We start from the raw sequence: 7415 nt of genomic DNA on the forward strand, positions 1-7415 counted from the left end.
ACAACTGCAGTCCTAAAGTTAGCAAGTCAACTGTAGTCCTCAGCCATAAAAGCATTACTGTAAGAGTCCAGAGCGTCCTCCAGGTGTGACTTTCAACTGTCCTCATGCGGCCGTCCTCCACAGGAGCGATGTGATGAGACTTCACCCAGACACAGGGCACCAGGATGGATCAGGCAGGTCCGAGGAGCAGAAGAGGTTCAGCATCTTGATCCCAGGACCGACATGTAACTCAGAGGGACAGATTTTTTTTGGGGGGGAGAGAGAGAGAGAAAACGCAGGTTGTTAGGTATGCCCAACATCACCTGAATAAGTAGGAACAGTATACATATTGCACTGAGTACAAGCAGGGACTCCAGCAACTAACTATGACAGCATAACTAAAAGGGGAGAGCCAGAAGGTAACACAGGCATGAGCGAGCCCCGGGACATAAAGCAGCAGCCACTACACCATCAACAAACTCGAGTGAGCAAGCGAGTGGGGACTGACAGCATCCATACATCCCAGTTTACCAAAACACTCTGTCTGAGGATCCTCCAGATCTACACCTTTACCTCATAAACACCATTAACACAAGGCTTGACTAAACAGATATGTTTTCAGCCGAGACTTAAACACTGAGACTGTGTCTGATTCCCGAACACTACTTGGAAGGCTGTTCCATAACTGTGGGGCTTTGTAAGAAAAGGCTCCGCCCCCTGATGTAGCCTTCACTATACGAGGTACCAGCAGATGTTCTTGTGCTCGAAAAGTGCACTGCACACACACACACACACACGCCAGTGGACTGGACCTGATGTGAATTCCTGTGTCAGAATCAATCATGCACATGTAAGTGAGTTAAACACTCAGACCTGCGTGAGAGTCGCGCGTTCCAACTCGAACGCTTTGCATTTTTGAAACTCAAGGTGGAAATGTGGAACTGATCACCTCCGCCACCACATTCCCTCATTTCCTCTTCCTCATTAGACGGCATGTAACTGATGTACAAATTCCTGTTGTTTTTTTTTAACATTCCACCTCAATTTATTGCTTCCCATCATGCCAAAGATATGAAATTCCCACAATGATAAATTACAGCTGCTCGAGTACGGCTACATTTCTTCTGCTCTGACCATGTTCTCTCTCTCTCTCTCTCTCTCTCTCATCCTGTGAGATCATCATTAAAGTCCTGAAGATGTGGGCTTTGTGCAATCAGTAGGCTTGCGGACCCTGTGAGGACGAGCGGTTGCTCTGGAGAACTTGTTCTCAGGTCCAAGTCGATAAATCCATGTTGTTGTATAAAAGGAAACATAAAACCACTGTAAATCAACCGCAGGGATGGATGTGTGAAGGGCTGCGATCCGGGTTCCAGCATGCACGGTGGTGTTCTCCTTCAGGTCCAGTTCTAATGAGACTCACTGAACACTTGGGCATGTGCCAATAATTGGTTATGCAATATATGATGATTATGTATTGTGACTTGTGGTAAATATTATCAGTAGAATTGATCAGACGCTATCATCAGTGCTGTTACACAACGTTACATCTAACCATCATTGCTTACGTTATAGCAGTGATAAACAGATGCAGATCGTCACGTAACTGAGAAACTCCAAAGAAGCGTAAACTCCTCATCTGCCCTGAAGACATCGTAAAACTTACAGCTTCACCTCTGACTGTTACAAAGTGCTGACACTGGAGACTCCTTCCAGAAATGTCACCGCAGCAACTATTACACGTTTTAATGGAGCGTCCGCTTTCAACACCTCCTGACCAATCAGAATCCAGAATTCAATAGCAACTGGGATGTTGAACAATTTTATCATTGACATGATGATGTTTAAGCTGGATGTATGGAGTAAAGGTGTGTCCCACATGATGCCTTGACGTTTTAAAAAAAAAATGTAAAAATTCTTTATTCTATACAGTACATTGTTATATTCAACATGTGCAATTTATTCGTAAGTAAACTTCAATACTTTGAAATACTTCAAATCAGGAAGTCGTACACTTTTCGGTTACATTGTTCTGATAATTAGGTATTCATCAGTGACTATATCATCATAATAATATTAGCATCAGTACTATCACGAATATGGTACATGTCTCAGCCTCATCAGTCCATGTGCTGCTGATCAAACTCCAGGATCCCCAAGGAAATGGGCCTCGATATTGGAAACAGAAGACTCGGAGGCTTTTTTTATGATCTCTGTTATTCCCTGTTGCTCCTCTCAGCTCAGCAGGACCTGAACAATGTCTCTGAAAACGAAACAAGATCCTTAACCCTGATTATCGGTGTTCGTTACAGAAACGGAGCAGAGCACATAAAGCTTAATGTTGGAAAATTTCATGTTTAATAGTCACACTTTAGGCGGTAATGATCCGGCCAAGGTTGCTGGCACTTTTCCTAATTCCTGCTTTCTCTGGGAGTCTCCTACACTTTATCTTCACCTGGGCATGTACACACACCGAGATCTGGGATAAGAATCGCTGGCACAGCACTTTAACGGTCCTGCTTGGATTGGTCCTGAATGGTTTCATCAGTTTTACAGCTTCCTTTTGTGCAGTTCATAAAGGCTTGCGAGGGGACGTTCTGAAAACATCGCACAGCAAAGGAACAGGAACAGATGCTAACAGTTACAAGCGCAGGATTTACCACTCATTACGCTGAATGTGACATGTGCTTTTACTACCATTATCACTCAATTACGAATTAAATGCATTTCCTATTTATTTATTTATTTATTTATTTAATTATTATATATTTATCAATCTGGTGTAAAACTGGTGTAGTGGTTAGCGCTGTTGCCTCACAGCAAGAAGGTTCTGGGTTCGAGCCCAGTGGCCGGCGAAGGCCTTTCTGTGTGGAGTTTGCATGTTCTCCCCATGTCTTTGTGGGTTTCCTCCGGGTCCTCCGGTTTCCCCCACAGTCCAAAGACATGCAGTTAGGTTGACGTGGGGCGGCCTTGGGCTGAGGTGCCCTTGAGCGACGTACCGAACCCCTGACTGCTCCCCGGGCGCTCTGGTGTGGCTGCCCACTGCTCTGAGTGTGTGTGTGTGTGTTCACTGCTTCAGATGGGTTAAATGCAGAGGATGAATTTCACTGTGCTTGAAGTGTGCATGTGACGAATAAAGGTTTCTTCTTCTTCTTTCTTCTTCTAAACACTTCAGTGTCAACCAAAAACTAAAGAACTGGCTTTGCTGTACCAGTACTTTCTGTGTGGACTGTATGAAGATGATTGCATATTGTGTGCACGGTGGTGCAGTGGTTATCACCATCACCACACAGCGAGAAGGTTCTGGGTTCAAACCTCATGGCTGACTGGGGTCCTTCTGTGTGGAGTGTGTATGTTCTCCTTGCCCCTGTGTGAGTTTCCTCCTGGTGCTCCAGTTTCCTCCCAAAGTCCAAAGACGTGGATTTGGTCAACTGGCTCCTCTAAATCCCCCAGAGGTGTGAGTGTGATGGTTGTTGATCCCCATGTAGCCCTGTGATAGACTGGGGACCTGCCCAGAGTGAACCACGCCTCCCACCTGAAGTCAGCTGGGACTGGCTCCAGCTTCCTTCACAACCCTGATGGAGCTAATGGATAAGCAGTGTACATAATGGATAGATAGATTGTGAATTGTGTAACATATGGTGAATAGGGCATGTGGTTTTTGACACAATCACAATGGCCCATTGACTGTGTTCATGTTGACTGTATAGTGAATATGGTGTCTGGTTTGGGACACGCCTATAATGTGCCGATGATGGTGTTTATGTAGACTGTATAGTGAATAGGGTGCATGGTTTGGGACACACTCACAGTGTAACAATGATGATGTTTATGTGGACTATATAGTGAATAGCATGGTTTGGGACTTGCCCATAGTGGGCTGATAATGTGGATTATTGGACCACTGATGGTGTTCATGTTGACTGTATAGTGAATATGGTGTCTGGTTTGGGACACGCCTATATGATGGTGTTTATGTAGACTGTATAGTGAATAGGGTGTCTGGTTTGGGACACACCCACAGTGGGCTGATAATGGTGTTTATGTAGACTGTATAGTGAATAGGGTGCATGGTTTGGGACACGCCCACAGCATGTGCACTGTGTGTGATAATGTGTGTGTTTTGATGCTGTATTAATGTGAGTGATGAAATACAAAGTGTTCTCTGTAGTGTACTCCGGCTGTCAGACACTGTGTTAGGATCGAAGAAGTGCTGTGGAATAAGAGTGTGTGTGTGTTTAGGAGTGTGTGATCCTCAGTGGGACAGAACCGAAGAACATTGTTGGCGCAGTGTGAGAAAATGTCAGTCTGAGTCTCTGTGTGAACGATTAGAGAGAGATAAATGGCTTATAAAGCATCACACGCAATTCCCACATCACTGAATAAATCCCCTTTCCAGCAGTGCACACTAACACTGCACCCTACGTAGTATACGATCTCTTAACATACATTCTACAGAGGACGTGTGAAACCTATGGAGTTTGGTGGAGAATTTAAATTCACAATTGATGATGTCATAGCGGGTGTTATATCATCTGACCAATCAGCAGTTTCCAATCAAATCACAACACATTCACTAGTTCAGTGGTTCGCAAACTTTTTTCACCAGGTACCACCTCAGAAAATACTTGGCTCTCCAAGTACCACCATAATGACCAACATTAAAATACAGTAGCGTAGTCGGCCTAAGTATTCATTAAAAACAAGGTGGAGGTTTTATTTAACAAGTATATTTAATATTGTTGGCCACTGTAACATTACACACAGTACTTTGAACAGTAACACTGTGTTTAAATATAGGAAAATAAAACACTGTACTTAAATAATGAATCAAATAAATTGGCCAAATCTGCAACATCTGTAGTCTCATCAAGCTGTATGGTAAAGTATCTACTGTTCTTAATGCGCTCAATCAGTGTCTTTTTAACATCGTCACCCATGTCGTTTATTCTCCTTGACACGGTGTCATTTGAAAGCGGCACCAAGTTTAACTCTCTGGCAGCTTTCTCTCCACACATGATACGCGTCATCTCTCTGGCTAATGGCAAACACAGCAGTTCCCCGATTGTGTGCGGCTTACCGGCTCTGGCGATCAGGAGGCTGGCACGATATGAAGCTTCCTGTGCTTTGGCTACGGGTGTACCATAGGACAGAATGGTGGACTTGGACTGCTTCAGTTCATCACGTTTTCATAAAACAAAAAATCCATTGGTTTGTCCTTTAGTGCTGTGTGTTTGGTTGTAAGATGCCGTTTGAGATGCGATGGTTTCATGGACTCATTGCTCAGAACGTCCTCGCATACAACACACTGCGGCCTGGGCAGCTCCTCTGTCCCGCTCCAAATGAATCCCAGTTTTATGTATTTTTCGTCATACTTCCTCCTCACTGGTTTCTGCCGTTTGCTAGCAGTTCTGGGGCTGGTTTTGCCACTGTCGTTAGCATCTGCACTCGGCTCACACACGTCCTCTTCAGTTCTCCCTCTCTCCTGATTCACGCTCCCATTCGCGGATTTAAGCCACGACAGTAATTTTGTCGTACTCGTCATAATTAGCAAAGCCACCTCCACCTTTTCCCATCACAGCCGAGTCTACCAATGGCGGATAACCGTCTGTCAGCGGAACCGGCGGGAATGCGTACGTACGCTACGTATGGCTACCCAGAAGCACTTGCAAACTTTTTAAAATTATTAACTTAATTTGTATCTCCTTTCATTTTCTTGTCATCGGTTGATAAGATATTTTCATCCATTTGGATATTATGGATAGTATTTCATGTTTTATTTTATTTTAACTTTATTTATATTTAATTAAGTGATTCTCTGGCGTACCACTAGTGGTACACGTACCACAGTTTGAGAATCACTGCACTAGTTTATGAACACACACTGACTGTAACGTCGTTCAGTGCTCCTCCCCCTTTCTGTGATCCTTCTTTGTTTCATTTTCAATTTTTTTCTACTTTCACATACTTTTTACAAAATAGTAATTTTGTTCTTTTTAAATTTATTTTTCTTTTTTTCCCATTCTTCACTTTATTTCTCAGTTTCATAAATTGTTTGCATTTATGTTTGTAAACACAGTATTCTCTTCAGAAAGTATTGGTCAAGTTATAAATCTGTCCATCACCATCAACACTCCAGCAGATTGATTGATTGATTGATTGATTGATTGATTGATTGATTGATTGATTGATTGATTATCCAGTTAAGAAAATCACCTTAACTGCCTGCATATGAAAAATATTTAGCTGTAACTGAGGCACTGGAGATTTTTTAAAGTCTATAAAACTACAGTTGCCCAGCCCATAGCGCGCGCGCACACACACACACACACACACACACACAGCCTCCGAGGCCAAGTCTGACAGGAGAAGTTCAGCAGGGCAAATAAACAGGGCTCTTTTTGGACTGTTCAGTGACTCTTGCAAGCCTCTTAAACACACACACACACACACACACACACACACACACACGGTTCTTGAACTGAGCCACATTTCAGACTTCAGGTAATGAAAGGTGAAGCATAAACACCATGAAGGAAAATACAAACAAGTTGCCTAATGCGCTGAAGAGAAATCATGGAAACCATTACAGCTTCCTGTGGGTTCTGAAGCTCTGTAATGGTTTGTAATAGTTTCTAATGGTCTGTAATGGTAGTTTGTTTGGTTTTGCATTAGTTGTCACAACATAAAGTGTCCTAGTGCTTCGATAGTTGACATGTGACTGACCTCAGACATGCCTGATGGTCACTGGTGGTTCTGGACCATTCCACCAGGCCAGGGTCTGTTGCTCTGCTAAAGGAGTCACTTACATTCGACATTCCAAATATGTACCAAAAAAAACCCCACGTCATGCCAGCACCATGACCTAGCTAAGTTTGCTAACGTTACATTGTCACAGAGGTCCCACTACCTCCCCCTGGTCCTTCCCCAGAACCACCTATATTGGTGTCTTCCTGTACTTTCATGGAAATTATAAAACATACATAATAAACATAATAGGAGTCAGCATGTATGGCCAGAGTTCTCTATGGAGTGGTCTTGATTAGTCAAAATTCCTTCAGGGATTAGATGGGATTGGATAGAATTCCTTCAAGATGGTGGGATTGGTCAGCATTTCCTTGGGCATGAGCTTAATTGACCATAAGTCCTTTGGCAAAGGTCATAATTTCTTTGGAAGAGGGTGTGATTGGTCAGAATTCCCTGGGAAGTGGGTGATATTGGTCAGAATTCCTTCAGGGCTGTGGGATTGGTGGGAATTACTTTGGAAGAGAGTGATATTGGTCAGAATTCCTTGGAAAGTGGGTGGGATTGGTCAGAATTCCTTCTGAAGTGGGTGAGATTGGTCAGAATTCCTACAGGGCTGTGGGATTAGTCAGAATTCCTTTGAAAGTGAATGGGATTGGTCAGAATTCCTTTGGAAGAGGGTGGTATTGGTCAGA

Source organism: Neoarius graeffei, chromosome 1, assembly GCF_027579695.1.
Source record: "Neoarius graeffei isolate fNeoGra1 chromosome 1, fNeoGra1.pri, whole genome shotgun sequence".
Classification (NCBI taxonomy): Eukaryota; Metazoa; Chordata; class Actinopteri; order Siluriformes; family Ariidae; genus Neoarius; species Neoarius graeffei.